A 19,582-nucleotide genomic window follows, 5' to 3' on the forward strand; every position below is an offset into this window, starting at 1 on the left:
ATCCTTACATTTGTCCTCTAGCCGTCCCTGCTTAGCCATTTTGCACTTCCTGTCGATATCATTTTTGAGACGTTTGTATTCCTTTTTGCCTGCTTCATTTACTGCTATTTTATATTTTCTCCTTTCATCAATTAAATTCAATATTTCTTCTGTTACCCAAGGATTTCTATTAGCCCTCCTCTTTTTACCTACTTGATCCTCTGCTGCCTTCACTACTTCATCCCTCAGAGCTACCCATTCTTCTTCTACTGTATTTCTTTCCCCATTCCTGTCAATCGTTCCCTTATGCTCTCCCTGAAACTCTCTACAACCTCTGGTTCTTTCAGTTTATCCAGGTCCCATCTCCTTAAATTCCCACCTTTTTGCAGTTTCTTCAGTTTCAATCTGCAGTTCATAACCAATAGATTGTGGTCAGAATTCACATCTGCCCCTGGAAATGTCTTACAATTTAAAACCTGGTTCCTAAATCTCTGTCTTACCATTATATAATCTATCTGATACCTTTTAGTATCTCCAGGATTCTTCCAGGTATACAAACTTCTTTTATGATTCTTGAACCAAGTGTTGGCTATGATTAAGTTGTGCTCTGTGCAAAATTCTACCAGGCGGCTTCCTCTTTCATTTCTTACACCCAATCCATATTCACCTACTACGTTTCCTTCTCTCCCTTTTCCTACACTCGAATTCCAGTCACCCATGACTATTAAATTTTCGTCTCCCTTCACTATATGAATAATTTCTTTTATTTCACCATACATTTCATCTATTTCTTCATCATCTGCAGAGGTAGTTGGCATATAAACTTGTACTACTGTAGTAGGCATGGGCTTTGTGTCTATCTTGGCCACAATAATGCGTTCACTATGCTGTTTGTAGTAGCTAACCCGCACTCCTATTTTTTTATTCATTATTAAACCTACTCCTGCATTACCCCTATTTGATTTTGTATTTATAACCCTGTAATCACATGACCAAAAGTCTTGTTCCTCCTGCCACCGAACTTCACTAATTCCCATTATATCTAACTTTAACCTATCCATTTCCCTTTTTAAATTTTCTAACCTACCTGCCCGATTAAGGGATCTGACATTCCACGCTCCGATCCGTAGAACGCCAGTTTTCTTTCTCCTGATAACGACATCCTCTTGAGTAGTCCCCGCCCGGAGATCCGAATGGGGGACTATTTTACCTCCGGAATATTTTACCCAAGAGGACGCCATCATCATTTAATCATACAGTAAAGCTGCATGCCCTCGGAAAAAATTACGGCCGTAGTTTCCCCTTGCTTCCAGCCGTTCGCAGTACCAGCACAGCAAGGCCGTTTTGGTTATTGTTACAAGGCCAGATGAGTCAATCATCCAGACTGTTGCCCCTGCAACTACTGAAAAGGCTGCTGCCCCTCTTCAGGAACCACACGTTTGTCTGGCCTCTCAACAGATACCCCTCCGTTGTGGTTGCACCTACGGTACGGCCATCTGTATCGGTGAGGCACGCAAGCCTCCCCACCAACGGCAAGGTCCATGGTTCATGGGGGGCAGTATTTGATGTGGTTTACGAAACATATCCAGCGGTAACGTTAGGTGACTCACCCTGTATATTACAATTACCTACAATGCACTTCTCTGTTTTAGTTGCTTTAGTAGTGTTTTCCCAAAAAATAAATGTTTTGCTACAGTGTTTCATAGCTTGGACAGGAAAGGGTTATTATGGTAAATGCTTACCAAAAATTAATGTTGTGGAGGAGTGCAGAAATTTCTGAAGAGTAACAACAACCACCACCACCACCACACGTGAGATGGGCTCGGCGGATTTTATTAGGTGGCGTAGCAAGTATAGACTTACTTCAGGGCCGGCCGGAGTGGCCGAGCGGTTCTGGGCGCTACAGTCTGGAACCGCGCCACCGCTACGGTCGCAGGTTCGAATCCTGCCTCGGGCATGGATGTGTGTGATGTCTTTAGGTTAGCTAGGTTTCAGTAGTTCTAAGTTCATGGGGACTGATGACCTCCGAAGTTAAGTCCCATAGTGCTCAGAGCCATTTTAAAAAACAAAAAAAAAAAAAACCAACTTACTTCAGGAGGAAGTCGAGCAGTTACAACAACACACGTAATATATTATGTACATAATATTATAAAGGGGAATTCGTAAATTCCAGTTATAGACGTCTAGGGCTTGTAGAGGGACTGTGTACATAATATTTGGAGCAGGAAACATCATCCAACGACGCTACGAAGCGTCGAAGTTATAGGTGACGGCGCCTGTCTATGTATATGCAGGACGATTCTGTGAGGATGTTACAGACTTTCAAGGACGATGGAGAAGGGTAAATGTATGAATTTCAGGTAACGGTCCCAGTAGCAGAAATCAACCAATAGAAATTTATAAGCGAAAACCGTTATGTTACTTCTGATATTGGAATGCATGTACCGTTACAGTTGTTGCTAAAACCGTAGCGTAGGCAACTCTCAGAGGTTGTAAAATGGACCAAAACAAGAAGAGAACCTATGTTTACTGGACATTTTTTCATGTTTTCATGTTTTGGTCAATACTCTAAAAGTTGCATACCCCCACATTCTTATAAACAATAATACCGGTACGTGTATTCCACTGTCGGATTCTTCTGAACAACAGTACCAGTATAAGTATCCCACTGTCAGAATGATGTTTCGCTTGTAACTTTCGACTCGTTCATTTCCGAACCCGGTATCTTTACCTCATATTGATACATTTACCCGTCTCCATCATCGGTGAAAGTTCGTAACATAATCATGGAATCATCCCATATACACTCATCGGCCACAACATTATGACCACCTGACTAATACTCAGTATGTACATTTTCGGCACGGATAACAGCGGCGACGCGTCTTGGCATGAAAGCACTGACGCCTTGTTATGTCACAGGAGGGAGATCTGACGTCACAATCAATCACATCCCAGATGTGTGCGACCGGGTTAAAGTACGGCAAGTTGGGGGACCAGCAGGTCAGTTGGAACTTGCCATTGTGTTCCTCGAACCACTCCATCATACTCCTGGCCTTGGAACATTACGAATTATCTTGCTGAAAAATTCCGCGGCCGGCGGGAATCACAATCGTCATGTAGAGGTGTACGTGATCTGCAACAGTGTTGGATACTACTAGCCCGTCACCTGGACCCATGGATGCTCACGTGAATGTTCTCCATAGCCAAAGTCTCTCCGTCCTGCGATACAGATGTCAAGAAGCTCTTCCTTTGGAAGACGACGAATTCTAGCCCACCCATCGGCTTGATGAAGAAGCTATCGGGATTTATCAGATCATGCAACTCTCTGCCACTGTTCCAACGTCCAGTACAATTTCAGTCGTAGTTCCGATGTCGTGGTGTTAACATTGGCACGTGCATGGGTCCTCGGATGCGGAGGTCCATTGTTAGGAGTGCTCGGTGCACTGTGTGTTCAGACACACTTACACTCTACCCATCATTAAAGTATGATGTTAGTTCTGCCGCAGTTCGCCGCCTGTCCTGTTTTACTAGTCTGCCCAGGGTACGACAGCCGTCAAGCCGTCATCTGTGATGATGGGTGCCCAACCCCAAGACATCTGAACGTAGTTTCACCTAGGATTCGCCTCTTATGGAAGACACCACAGCACTTCCCGGACACCCGGCAAGTCGTGCAGCTTCCGAAGTGCTCGTGCCGCGCCCCCTTGACATCACAGTCTGCTCTCGGTCAAAGTAAAACAGATGGCGCGCTTTCCCCGGTGTACATACGGACTGCACGCTCACTCGTACATGCACCGTGCAGCTGCCTACAAATACAAGAACGTTAGGTAATAGGGTTGTATTCTACAGTAGGTGTTCGTTTCATTCCACCTCTAAAATTCTACATATCTCTGACATTAAATTACTCTCTCGTTAGTATTGAGTGTCCCACCTGCCGAATTATTAACTTTCAAAATTCCACTTTTATTCATTCATTCCTTATTTTGTGGGTTACATTGCGCCGCCAACAAATACCTTCTTAGTCAAGCTGTCCCGTACTTTTTCCCTACTCAGAAGTTCAGTGCCTCATTATCATCCGATCTACCCATCTAGTAATTTCTTTGCAGCATCACATTTCGAAAGCTTCTCTTCTATTCTCCTCTGTACTGCTTATTGTCCACACTTCCCTACAGACAAATACCTTCAGCAAATACTTATTACATTTATATTTGAAGTCTTTCTGTACACCGTTGCTGCATGTGTTTCTGCATATACTGTGAGATGTCTACATGTTCAAACAATATATTCATACAAGATTTACAGAAACCACAGCTGCTCAGAAGAAGAACAAAGGCATATCAAACGACAAATAACTTCAAATGATTGTCGAATAACCTTTCAATTTGTTGTGCCATTATGCCTTGTATACCTCATGTAAACTCTGCATCATTATTTTTGCAGACACAAAACAAAAAAGAAAAGTTAAAACTGTTTACACTAATTGCAAAATTTTCCAGATTTTGTCGTTTTAGAAATCCAACTTCTGCAAAACTCATTTTTCCCTATTCTTTTCCGAAGGTGTTTAGACACCTCTGCATCATCATCATTGCGTCTCATTCTGTTACTATAAATTATTGTACAGAACGTTTGATATACTCGTATTTCCTGTTTCAACTATTAAAATTGAAACATCAGAGGAACCGCGAGACTGCTACGGTCGCAGGTTCGAATCCTGCCTCGGGAATGGATGTGTGATGTCTTTGGGTTAGTTCGGTTTAACTAGTTCTACGTTCTAGGGGACTGATAAGCTCGAAGTTAACTCCCATAGTGCTCAGAGCCATTTGAACCATTTCTGAAACACAGAATTGTATTTTGTTGTGTTTCTCACTTGAAAATTGCATTTGCGACCGTGCAGGTTGCCCTGCTGTTCTGCGATTTGACAGCATGTAGTGTACAGTGTTTTCCGAAGAATGAAGCTTTCGTTCTAAGAACAGAGCAACTGTGTTCCGACTACTTAGTAGGTGGCAGATGAAATACTGTCAAAAACGACGAAACTAATAAAAGCGGGCCAGCCGGTACTGCTTCGTCGTTAGAATCCGGCTACAGCTGAGCAGCTATAGCACAGCAAAATTCCAGGTGTATAGTCTTAAATGATACCAAAAAAATTGGTGTAAGATATTACAGTAGAACGATAGTCATCGAAGACGATATGATGGTGTCGATGTATGTTCGTGGAAGAAAATGAAAAATTTTTCTTTGTTAAGATAACAAAGTAGTCATTAGAAAATTCCGCAGACAACACAACCGCACAAATAAACAAATGAAATTTTTTGTGTAATGCTAGGGACAGAAGCCCTATACAGTACGTTTACAGAGCCTTAGCCATTGCTCCTCATACATGTAAACAATCTTCTGCCTAATATACAACAAACCAGAATTAAAACTTTTGTAGACGACAGTAGTGACGTAATGAATACAATCGTATATACATAGAGAAACAGAATAACTTATGAACAATGATCTTAAAAGTATCATTGGTTGGTTTCCTGCGAATGGATCCCCCTCAGTTTCAGAAAGACAACACATACAGTTGTAGTTCTACACATGTAGCGGTACTGCACCAATCGTACACTGAACAGCCGAAACAGTAATGACGACTGCTCACCGCAATGTTGGATGCCGCCTCGTGGTGATGCGATCACGTGACGCGGTAAGGAATGACTGCGGAGAAGAGACGGATGCAGGGATCACCCTAGCGAAGATACGGGCTGCATCTGGGGGAATCCGTTGAGATAAGTGACTCTGACACGGGGCAGGTTATTACGCCTGTGAATATCTCGAAATCAACGAAGCTGGTTGAATATTCATGTGCTGCTGTCTTGAGCGGCCGGCCGCTGTGGCAGAGCGGTTCTAGACGTTTCAGTCCGGAACCGCGCCCCTGCTACCGTCGCAGGTTCGAATCCTGCCTCGGGCATGGATGTGTGTGATGTCATTAGGTTGGTTAGGTATACTTAGTTCTAAGTCTAGGGGACTGATGACCTCAGATGTTAAGTCTCATTGTGCTCATAGCCATTTGAACCATTTTCGCTGTCGTGAGCATGCAAGGAAAGAGGTAAAATGACAGTGAAACTGCACCTAGGTGCTAAATGGTTGGAATGCAACGACTCTTCACAGAACGTTGGGTTCGATGGCTTGTCGGCTCCTTAAAGTAGTCAATAATTCAAATACAGTCTTAATTGCATTTATTATTATTATTATACCGCCAACCGGTTTCAACCCGACGTAGGGGTCATCTTCTGGGCGTTTACACCATCGGTCGACTGCTGGTGGTGCCACTCCTGTCTACATAGTGGCAGGGTACTATAGTTATGTAGACAGGAGTGACATCACCAGCAGTCGACCAATGGTGTAAACGCCCAGAAGAAGACCCCTACGTCGGGTTGAGACCGGTTGGCGGTATAATAATAATAATAATAATAATAATAATAATAATAATAAAAGGGATTAAGACTGTTTTTGAATTATTGATTAATCATACTAATCGCTGCTTCCCTCCACAACCATGTTGTCCAAAAACCTTTAAAGTAGGACAGATGGTAGCCTGTGGTATCTCCGACGAAAGAGCACAATGCTAGGGTCGCAAAAGATGTTCGGAGTACACTGTTCATGGAACTCCGGAGCAGAAGACTCCTACATTTTCCCATGTTGACCCAAACACCCTCCCCATGAACCATGGACCTTGCCGTTGGTGGGGAGGCTTGCGTGCCTCAGCGATACAGATAGCCGTACCGTAGGTGCAACCACAACGGAGGGGTATCTGTTGAGAGGCCAGACAAACGTGTGGTTTCTGAAGAGGGGCAGCAGCCTTTTCAGTAGTTGCAAGGGCAACAGTCTGGATGATTGACTCATCTGGCCTTGTAACAATAACCAAAACGGCCTTGCTGTGCTGGTACTGCGAACGGCTGAAAGCAAGGGGAAACTACGGCCGTAATTTTTCCCGAGGGCATGCAGCTTTACTGTATGATTAAATGATGATGGCGTCCTCTTGGGTAAAATATTCCGGAGGTAAAATAGTCCCCCATTCGGATCTCCAGGCGGGGACTACTCAAGAGGATGTCGTTATCAGGAGAAAGAAAACTGGCATTCTACGGATCGGAGCGTGGAATGTCAGATCCCTTAATCGGGCAGGTAGGTTAGAAAATTTAAAAAGGGAAATGGATAGGTTAAAGTTAGCTATAGTGGGAATTAGTGAAGTTCGGTGGCAGGAGGAACAAGACTTTTGGTCAGGTGAATATAGGGTTATAAATACAAAATCAAATAGGGGTAATGCAGGAGTAGGCTTAATAATGAATAGGAAAATAGGAATGCGGGTAAGCTACTACAAACAGCATAGTGAACGCATTATTGTGGCCAAGATAGATACGAAGCCCACACCTACTACCGTAGTACAAGTTTATATGCCAACTAGCTCTGCAGATGACGAAGAAATTGAAGAAATGTATGATGAAATAAAAGAAATTATTCAGATAGTGAAGGGAGACGAAAATTTAATAGTCATGGGTGACTGGAATTCGAGTGTAGGAAAAGGGAGAGAAGGAAACGTAGTAGGTGAATATGGATTGGGGCTAAGAAATGAAAGAGGAAGCCGCCTGATAGAATTTTGCACAGAGCACAACTTAATCATAGCTAACACTTGGTTTAAGAATCATGATAGAAGGTTGTATACATGGAAGAACCCTGGAGATACTAAACGGTATCAGATAGATCATATAATGGTAAGACAAAGATTTAGGAACCAGATTTTAAATTGTAAGACATTTCCAGGGGCAGATGTGGACTCTGACCACAATCTATTGGTTATGACCTGTAGATTAAAACTGAAGAAACTGCAAAAAGGTGGGAATTTAAGGAGATGGGACCTGGATCAACTGAAAGAACCAGAGGTTGTACAGAGTTTCAGGGAGAGCATAAGGGAACAATTGACAGGAATGGGGGAAAGAAATACAGTAGAAGAAGAATGGGAAGCTTTGAGGGATGAAGTAGTGAAGGCAGCAGAGGATCAAGTAGGTAAAAAGACGAGGGCTAGTAGAAATCCTTGCGTAACAGAAGAAATATTGAATTTAATTGATGAAAGGAGAAAATATAAAAATGCAGTAAATGAAGCAGGCAAAAAGGAATACAAACGTCTCGAAAATGAGATCGACAGGAAGTGCAAAATAGCTAAGCAGGGACGGCTAGAGGACAAATGTAAGGATGTAGAGGCTTATCTCACTAGGGGTAAGATAGATACTGCCTACAGGAAAATTAAAGAGACCTTTGGAGATAAGAGAAACACTTTTATGAACATCAAGAGCTCAGATGGAAACCCAGTTCTAAGCAAAGAAGGAAAAGCAGAAAGGTGGAAGGAGTATATAGAGGGTCAATACAAGGGCGATGCACTTGAGGACAATATTATGGAAATGGAAGAGGATGCAGATGAAGATGAAGATCAGTTTGGATTCCGTAGAAATACTGGAACACGTGAGGCAATACTGACCTTACGACTTATGTTAGAAACTAGATTAAGGAAAGGCAAACCTACGTTTCCAGCATTTGTAGACTTAGAGAAAGCTTTTGACAATGTTGACTGGAATACTCTCTTTCAAATTCTAAAGGTGGCAAGGGTAAAATACAGGGAGCGCAAGGCTATATACAATTTGTACAGAAACCAGATGGCAGTTATAAGAGTCGAGGGACATGAAAGGAAAGCAGTGGTTGGGAAGGGAGTAAGACAGGGTTGTAGCCTCTCCCCGATGTTATTCAATCTGTATATTGAGCAAGCAGTAAAGGAAACAAAAGAAAAATTTGGAGTAGGTATTAAAATCCATAGAGAAGAAATAAAAACTTTGAGGTTCGCCGATGACATTGTAATTCTGTCAGAGACAGCAAAGGACTTGGAAGAGCAGTTGAACGGAATGGATAGTGTCTTGAAGGGAGGATATAAGATGAACATCAACAAAAGCAAAACAAGGATAATGGAATGTTGTCTAATTAAGTTGGGTGATGCTGAGGGAATTAGATTAGGAAATGAGACACTTAAAGTAGTAAAGGAGTTTTGCTATTTGGGGAGCAAAATAACTAATGATGGTCGAAGTAGAGAGGATATTAAATGTAGACTGGCAATGGCGAGGAAAGCGTTTCTGAAGAAGAGAAATTTGTTAACATCGAGTATAGATTTAAGTGTCAGGAAGTCATTTCTGAAAGTATTTGTATGGAGTGTAGCCATGTATGGAGGTGAAACGTGGATGATAAATAGCTTAGACAAGAAGAGAATAGAAGCTTTTGAAATGTGGTGCTACAGAAGAATGCTGAAGATTAGATGGGTAGATCACATAACTAATGAGGAAGTGTTGAATAGGATTGGGGAGAAGAGAAGTTTGTGGCACAACTTGACCAGAAGAAGGGATCGGTTGGTAGGACATGTTCTGAGGCATCAACGGATCACCAATTTAGTATTTGAGGGCAGTGTGGAGGGTAAAAATCGTAGGGGGAGACCAAGAGATGAATATACTAAGCAGATTCAGAAGGATGTAGGTTGCAGTAGGTACTGGGAGATGAAGAAGTTTGCACAGGATAGAGTAGCATGGAGAGCTGCATCAAACCAGTCTCAGGACTGAAGACCACAACAACAACAACGACCCAAATACATCTAAAAATGGCTCTGAGCACTATGGGACTTAACTTCTGAGATCATCAGTCCCCTACAACTTAGAACCAGTTAAACCTAACTAACCTAAGGGCATCACACACATCCATTCCCGAGGCAGGATTCGAACCTGCGACCGTAGCGGTGGCACGGTTCCAGACTGTAGCGCCTAGAACCGCTCGGCCACCAAGGCCGGCCGACATCGACAGTTACGACTGCAGTGGGCACGGGACCTTCAGGATTCGACTGTGGATTCTTGGAAACGTGTCGGCTCTTCGGATGAATCATCATTCTTGCTACACCAGGTCGACGATCGTCTCCACAAACGCCGTCATCGAGACGAACAGTGGCTCCAGACACGCACCGCGCCACGGGTGCAGGCTGGTGGGAGCAGTATTATGTTATGGAAAATATTCTCCCGTGCTTTGATGGGATCTGTAGTTATAATCGAAGACATCACTTCAGATGTGGACCACCTGCATCGCTTCATGCTTCATGTCTTCCCTAACGCGATGTCATCTTTCAGCAGTATAACTGTTCGTATCTCCAACCAAAACTGGTGCTACAATGTTTTGAAGATCATGGTAGGCAAATCACGTTGATTTCTTGGGCACCATATTCTCTTGACGAATCTGATGGAACCCATCTAAATCAGTATTGGGCGCTACCAACACGTACACAAATCAACGGCATGTTATTTACGGGAAATAAATGACCTGTGCGTGAACATCTGATACCGCCTATATCTACAAATCTACCAATAAACTCTAGAATCGATAGTACGCAGAATCGGTGCTTTGTTGCTTTCCAAAGGTGGATCAACATGTTATTAAACAGGGGTCATAATGTTTTGGTTCTTTAGTATAAGTCTATAATCAATGGGGTGGTAACTTCAAAATTCGAAGATTTTCATTTTGATGAGAACTTAAACTGGGAAACACTCATTTTGAAACTCCCAAAATAACTTGTTCCGCCACATTTCCTCTTAGAATCATTGCAAGTCTCGGGGAGAAGACATATTTTGTAGATTTTTATTCAACAGTGTCATATGGAATAGTGGTCTGGATTAACTATTCTTGAAGAAAGAATGTCTTCATTGCTCAAAGCCGTGCTGTAAGATAATATAGGGAGCTCACGCACTATCATCTTGCGAACATCTGTTTAAGAAGTATTGCTTTTACTACATCTTCACAGTATATTTATTCGCTCATGAGATTTCATGTAAATAACCCACTGCATTTAAAAGAAACAATGATATACACAATTCCAATACCAGAAGAAAAAATTACATTCATTATTCCACGTTAAGGTTTTTGCACAAAAAGGGGCACAAATCTGCAACTAAAATTTTTGATTGCACAGTGATAAAAACTGAAAAAGTTTCTCCTTGAAAACTCCTATTTTGTAGATGAATTTCTATTATTGTAGTGTGTGAAAGGACATGGGCAAGAATTACTACTCACACCTGTATATTTAAATAGAAAAACATACAAATGTTTGGCATGTAGCCGCATTTACAAATTAATTTGCTATGAGAGTGTCAAATGACTCGTTCCACATTATTACGATATTTCGTGCAAATGATCGATGGAACATGACGGTAATAACTAATTAACTAATTATCAATATCGAAACAGTGAACATTCCTTGCAAAATGTTTACAATTTTGGTTTTCAACAGCAGTCTTCTACAAACCATAATGTTTTTTCCTTTCCTCATTTCTTTGCCAAAGCTCTTTCGACACGTCTGTATTTCTTGTGAGCTCTTTTCTGCTGCTGTAAAATAGTATAAAAAACTGACCTGAGTACTTTGTAGGTGGAATGTTGTAAAAACTATAAAACAAGTAAGCAATGGACTACCAGTTTAACCCCACCTTTAAAATTTATGTAGTTTCGGGCGAACAACCATACTAAAATTAAATGCCCACTCAAAGTTCTGTATACTTTCTATTAAAATAAAACAATAACCGCCGAAAATGTCACTTAAGTCTCTAAACATGGTTATGCAACGACGGAAAAAAGGAGAAAGCATTATGTTTCGCAGAAGGCAGAGTGTTAAAAAAAGCAAACTGTATTCGGAAACACGGGAAGAAGATAGAGTGATTGTTTCGTCATTTCTCATGTTAATATTTACCGGTGTCTCATGGTAGCATGAGTCCCACCCACTCAGTAACATTCGTGACCTTTTCAAACTCAATATTCCTTTTAAAAAAGTGAAAAAGTAAGGAAATAGCCGAGGACTTTACGTTAAACTAGAACGCCAACTTACTCACTGCTTCTGCAGAGAAATAAAGTCGTACGGATGTTAGGCGACAGCAGATGCCACAAACAGTCTGAAGTCCGGTCCGACGCTGTCGCCAACCATTCTTCTAGAATAAGAGAGGACGTCGCATCCCCAGGGGTGGAAACGCATCAGCTGCTGATACAATTTGGCCTCCATCTGTTGCTTTCGCCCACGCGCGCTTGACATAAATGCGGAGCAGACTTTCCCGCTGTCCGCTTCACCCTGAGACTTCTTCCTCTGTATGATACATGTGAGGGATAAGAGAGCTACAGGTGATCGGCCCTGTCGTGTTTTGAGAGAAGTGTCGTTGTCTATTATTTCCTACACCTCCACCGCAATACGTACTTCATTTTAGTGTCTAACAATTAAATTTATTATGACATACCGTTCGTGCAGGTTTTGTAGGTTTCCCATGAATTTTACAAGTTAATAATTGTCTCCACGTCAAGTGAATATTATTTCTTTGCCAAGCGTAACACTACGTTACGAAAACATACAAATAATTCATTGAAGTGATAGTGCTGTAAACGCATTTAATTAGGAGTAGCTGGAAACGCTTGTCGGAGATTAATTTTATATTCTGTTACGTGTGCATTTGTCAGTACCTGATGCTAACTCTATTAATAACCTTAGCTTCAATGCAATGTACTAGTAACTTAGCCGAATGATGCGGGTGTTTTTACAACTTACCTCTCGACTCTTATATCTAGATTAGCATGATTCTGAATATTCTCAATCTCTTTTCAAATTGAATTTCAACATTCCTATTCTTTTTGTCCAATATGAGTAATTGAATTTACAGAAGTAAAACAATGAAAAGTAAGAGAATTGAACGGAATTCCTGCAGCCATCATCCGTAATTATTTGTAGGACCAATTCCGATCTTTATCTCTCACTACAGTTTTTCCCCTTTAGTATAATGAAAGCTATTTCTCGGCGTTGTAATGCAGTTACTTTGCCAAGCACGAGGCAAGGCCGCAGCATCTGTACAGACCAGTCCTCACAACAAAGTAAGAGAGAGAAATAAAATTATTTCTTTTATTCTGATCACAGATTCGAAGTCCATATAAAATTCGCAATAAACTGGTGCCTCTCTCTGACCAGTCGAATAATTGTTTAACAATTCATGAAACTTGATCATTGAATTCAAACTTTAATTTTACAAGTCCACAGAAACTACCGAGGTACTGCCTACGTAGAGGCAGAGTAATTCAGCATTTCCCATTTAATTAATATAGAAACCGCCCAAGATGGCAAAATCTGGTTTGCTGTTCTGGCCGTTATTACAAATCGTTGTTGTAGCCAGGCCGTGGTGGAGGCATACATGCCTCTTCCGGCTTCTAAGAATTCTCGTCAATCAGGGCACCCAACGGGAGGGGCGGAACTCTACCACTCCAGGCGGCCAGAACAGAAGGAACGGTTCCACCTTTCACACGTGTTAGGTTGGTTGCGAGGACCTTTTGGCGTACCGCGGAGGTGTACTCTAATTCATCAACCGAGACTTTAAATAGTAGAAGAGCACCTCTCCAGCCCCAATCCTTTGCAGTTTTTAGTGGAGTCAACCACACGATGATCAGTGTAGGGCAGTTAACGCCATTTAATGGCTACTGCTTCTCATTGACGTCAGAACTGCATAGGTTTAGTCGTTAGGAAACCACTCGTGTTGTTTCTGAAGCACTCCGCAATTACGATGTTGCGACTTCGTTAGTGTTACGTCTCTACAGCAATACACTAGCGCTGCAGACCGACATGTAACGTATGAAGCTGTTTCGGCAGACCATTTTTCCCGTTAGTGTGACCTACGACTAGTTTCTCTGGTTATAATGATACCTGCTAATTCATTTCTGTGCTCTCTCTGGGGACTGGTCTTCGTACCTAAAGCGAGTTTTTGAATGATCTTCTGCCCTTTCATCTTGTCCTGCAGCAAGTATGCTAGTGCAGCGGCTACATTTCGTGTGTAACAATTCATGAATAGTTGTGACGAGGTTACCTCTGAATTTGTGTTAATGTCTGAATATATGTTTCGTTAGATTACCCTGACTTTCATTGTCTGTGTCTTTCCCGCTGTCCCTTTAGTAAATTAGGCTACGAAACACTTGCAGAAGAGACGAAGTCCAACGCCTGGGACAGAAGATCCTCAGCTGAGTGATCTGCTAAGGAACATTGTCAGTCGGAGCTCCATTGCTAACCTGCTCCAGTTACCGCCGCCAAAAACCCCAGCGCTACCTCTTAACATATATCCTATCATATTGTCCCCTCTTGTTGTCAATGTGTCTCGAATGTTCCTTTCTTCGCTCATCCTTCGAAGAATCTCCTCGTTTCCTTTCACCTTTCACGATTCAACATCCTTCTACAGCACCGCATATCAAATTCTGCGATTCTCTTAGCTCCTCCACAGCCCATGATTCGCTGCCATATAGTGCTGTGCTTTAGACGTACATTGTCAGAAATTTCTTTCACAATTAAGGTCAATGTGTACTAATTCCAGGTTGTATGTTCTCCTTAATTCGTCCGTCATAAGTTGATTTACTTTCCAATGTATTAGAATTCCATAACTTTGTCAATTTCGTCTTTGTCAATTTCGATTTAAATTTTATCGCTAATCTCATTTCTGCTGCTCCTCATTGTCTTCATCCTTCGATTTACCCCCGGTTCATATTCTGTGCTCAGCGAACTGTTTATTTCGTCTGGTAAATCTTGTGAGTTTCGCTCCCTTCCAAGCAAGGCCTCAGCGAATATCAGCGATCTTCTTTCATCCGAAAAGTAATCCTGCTTTTCAAATTGTTTCTTTTTTATGCCCGTCAGTGCTTATTTCACATACAGGTTTGGACTAAAGGGGAGAAAGCCTCAATCTATGTCTTACAGCCAATTTAATCGAGCATTTCGTTTTTGTTTCCCATTCTTATCGTTCTTTCTCGGTTCTCTCCGTGTCTTTCACTATTGCTTACACGTATTTTTTTCAGAATTTTGAACGTCCTGCACCATTTTACACTATATAGTGCCTTTTCTTGTTCGTCAAATCGTATGCACGCGTGTTGATGTTTCCTAAATCTTGCACACCTACTGTTCATTCTACACATCCTCACCGAAAGCGAAAAAGATTACACGACGAGTTGAATGACATGAACTATCCAATTAATACTTAATACTGAAAGGAAGTCGAAAAAATGTGAAAGTTTTGAGAAGCGCCATTAATAAGATTTACGTAAGTTGGACATCAAAGGTAGACGATGTTAAGTAATATTGCTACAACACTAGCAAAACAATATGTGACGAACGAAGCAAGCAGGACATAAATAGGCGACTAGCACAGGCAAAGAGGGCATTCTTGGTCGAAATAAGCCTACTAGTATTAATTCCGTCACAATTTGAGGAAGAAATTTCTGAGAATATACTTTTGGAGCACAGCATTGTATGGTTGTGAAAGATGTACTGTGGGAAAACCGGACAGGTGTGAATCGAAGCATTTGATATGTGATGCTACAGATGAATTTCGAAAATTAGGACGACTCATAAGACAAGGAACGAGGTGATCCTCCGCAGAATCGTCGAGGAAAGGAATATGTGGAGATCACTGACAAGCGGAATGGACAAGATGCTAGTACGTGTGTTAAGACATGAGGGATAGCATCTACGATACCGGAGGGTGCTGTGGAGGACAAGAATTGCAGGGGAATACAGAGATTGGAATACATCCAGAAAATAAATGCGCTCGTCAGGTACAATTCGTACTTTGAGATGAAGAGGTTTGCACAGGACATAAATTCGTTGCGGCTTCTTTCAAACCAGTCAGAAGACTGATTATTCAAAAGAGGATAGAACCGCGTACTGAACTGACCACAAATCCTTATCATCTGATAAGCATAGACTGGGAAACTTTCGCGTGAAGGAAAGCGAAAATTTCTTATACGATTGTGTTCTTACAACGTTCAGCGTATGAAATAGCTGTAGATGCTTGTTGTACAATAGTGAACCGAAGTCGCACGCCACAACGAAGGACAAAACCGTTGGACAAGCGAGGAGTGCCCCCCCCCCCCCCCCCCACACACACACACCTGTTAGCTTACGGATCATTCACAATTTCCGTGTTTTGTTGTATCGAACGATGCATTTCCGACCAGTGGATCCATTGTCAGGCGCATATGGTCCTAATACATTATTTCTGTCCTTGAATCAGATAATGAGAAATATATATTATTCTTGTGAGAAGGTACATGTTACATTTCGTATTTAGAGCGTCAGCTGACAGAGAATATGACAAAAAGTGACAGAAACGGTTTTGAAGAAGTTTGTAGGAACAGCTTTTACAACAGCCTGCATAACGATAGTGGTAGCTCAAATTTCCGTCTCTTGTACGGTCCGTAAGTGTAAAGTACGACTTAGGGCTCGTACAGAAGTACAGAATCAGTAATTTTTCTCGCTTCATTTCTTAGTATAGCAGGAAAGGCAAGTCCTGCATACACTGTACAGTGACTTGCGGGGCAAATACACTGATATATATTTGTGTTGTAAAATGTATATGAGGAATAACCAAACTGTGCAACATCTAGGGCAATTCTCATTATTAATACTCAAACCATGGTCTACAGCGAGGAATGATTCGAACTTGGTAAATTACCGTATAGCTCAAGTTGACGTAATAATAATTCAAAAATGACGCTGAGTGCATCGTTTCACAAAGCAGTGGAATGTGCTACACAGAGATGTGGAGCGGAATTACCCAGCAGCTTTCATCCAGAGAGCGAGATGTTACTGTTAGCCACCAGATGTAGGATTCCGTCTTTCATGCCCAATAACTGATCTGATCCAGTGATCAAAATGTTTTTCGTTTCTATTAGTCATCGAGTACGTCATTTCAAAGTGCTAGTTGTTATCTTTTCACACATAACAATATGGCAAGCGCATGCAGGGCTCATTTGCTATATTTAATACTGGGAAGCTACTAGCGTCCAATGTGACAGTTACATTTAAAACATAAGAAAATTTATAAACAGCCCAAATAATGCTGTGGATCACAGAGATTCAAATATGTTACCAGATAAATGGTAAGTACAAGTAGCATTCAAGGATCTTGCTGTAGGAAGCTATTGGGCAGGATTCCTCAAATAATGTTAATTTTAATTACTACCAACAGACGTTGGTACTTTCAGCACAGAACGAAACAATTTCGACTGATATTTTGTAGCAAAGATATTCAAGACAGAAACGGTCACTGGCCTATAAAATTTTACGAAGAAGCATCGACAAAGGTATAGTTTAAACGACGACTTAAAGCCTTCAGACATTCATTCCGTTGTAAATCAAATTGATTTGAACAGTAATCAAAAAAGAAAACACTTGTTACTTCAGAAACCTGAACACAGGTGGCAACCTTTAGGTGTCCTTTTAGGTGTTGACAGGGAAGGATAGTTCATTCAAAAAACTTCAATACGGCAAAAGGGCATGAAAATTTACAGCAAACGAAAGGGACCCTCACATATTAATGAGCACTTTGTATTTACTTAAAAAGACCGATGTGCCATCCTACGCGATACTTAAGAACACTAGAGCTCGGCCAATGACTACGTTTCTTTGACTAAACTCGCACAGGATTCGATGAATTCCACAACATTCATAATTTGAATACAACCAATACATTAAAGGAAAATTCTCACAGCTGGCTGTTACTGGAACGTTACGTCAAAAACATGACCGGACCATAATATCTTTAGTTTAAAATCATTTCTTATTCTAGCAAACTTTTAACAACTGGCAAAGGGAATTCGTTTCACATCAAGTTGTTTACAATACCAGCGCCTGGCCAATGTCGCCTGACGGATACAAAGTATTCGGGAACAGCAACTGGTACAAAACCCATTGGTCGACATAGGCCCCTTGTCAGCGTAACTTAGCACACACAAATAACAGGTTAGAACTCTACGTATAAAACACACGCCCTCTCACGGGAAAGCACTCATGCATGTATCAACATGCGTATCGTTGCGAAATTACTACAGATGAAATTGCAACTTATGGCAATTTACTGTACGAAATCTTGGCCTGCCCGAGCTAAAGACCAAACGTGACAGGACGCATGCCTACATTTCGATATTGACAGTACAGTACATATACTTAAAAACCCACACACGAGGACATTAGTAAGGGCAGACAGTAACAAGTAATTCCACAAGGCAATTCCAAAGCCTAAAGGGTAGAATTCAGTCTGTCAGTTAAAGAACAAGTTACCACGGACAGTCGCTATTAGTCTGATACACAATTAATGAGTCCTTTTTCAGCTCAACATAACATAGCTCCGTTCAAAACAGAAACGGAAGCTCATCATTTATCCGAAAAGATTGAGAAGATGAAGGCAGCCACACGAAGTGGAACCTGCTGCTCCGCACCACGCCATTCCAAGCCAGCACCAGCCTCCCTCCCCCTCTCCCCGCAACTAGTGCCCACCTCTTGTCGGTTCCAGACTGTTAGCCTCACTGTCCGTCCATACCCGTCAACGTCAACATGAGCGTGGTAGAGCACACGTGGCCCCGACTGCCCTCGTACTTCCTTGCCCGACGTCCTTCAAGAGCCAACTGCCTCATTGCCACTTACTCACCGCCTTCAAATGTCTCTTCCTGTGGCGAGCGCCCTCTTTCCACACCAGCAGGAATCGACTACCGCACCAGCGTTGTTGCATGGCGCCATATCGATATGAACGTATCAGTGTTGTCACGAAAGATGCCATGCTAGAGTGATGCACGCTGGCAGCGGAGATTTCGAGTCTTTCCCACAGCGAGAAAATTTGAGTAATTGATTTTGGGCAGTTAGCTCTCACATTTGGTTGGTAATCTGTAGTGATGTATTTTGTGACCTGAGTCTGCGATTAATGCAGAGCATTTACGAGCTAGGAACTTTTTTATATAATTTTCTTTAATGTTTGAAAATCACATCACGTGTGAATTACGTTGTAGATCGCCTGTCGATATGACGTAGCAAAACATCACAGTTAATCGCAGAGACTTATAATCAATATTTGCTAGTTGACGATGTATGTTTCATTTTGCTGTGTAAACTAATTTAAGTATGTGAAGAGATTATGGTTTGACAACTAAAACTGCGCTAATAAGAAAGTATTTATTGTTAGCTCTCTGCTGTGAATGGTGGCTTTTCTAAATACTTCTGCGCTGCTTGTCACCACCGTATAAAATGGATCGTGATGTGGTTCATGAGCTCTACTTTCAGTCCCTGGTTTCGCAGTGCACGTCATTTTTAATTAATGTTAGTAGGAAATGGTCCTAAGACGATCATAGCTCACCTCTAATGGACACATATATATCACATATTTCAGACGATTAGGGTATAAGCCTTGAAACTGACAATCTGTACTACTGTATAAAGGCAAATGGTTATTTCAAGTTGTTATCAAAAACCACAAAAATTACTTGTCAGATTTATTTCAGATTCTTACACAGTAATAAAATGAATATTCGGACGTACATAGAACATATATATTTCATAGCATATGCATATACAAGGTCAACATTAATAAGCCAGTATATATACCTCCACCTTCCTTTTTTTCCTTCATTTTGTTTACCTCGACGTAAGTCACTACAAATAAAATACACGAATCAAATAACGGGTCGTTTTTGCACATTTTTACATGTCACTTCCATTCCC

This window comes from Schistocerca cancellata, chromosome 3 (assembly GCF_023864275.1).
Source record: "Schistocerca cancellata isolate TAMUIC-IGC-003103 chromosome 3, iqSchCanc2.1, whole genome shotgun sequence".
NCBI classification, from domain to species: domain Eukaryota; kingdom Metazoa; phylum Arthropoda; class Insecta; order Orthoptera; family Acrididae; genus Schistocerca; species Schistocerca cancellata.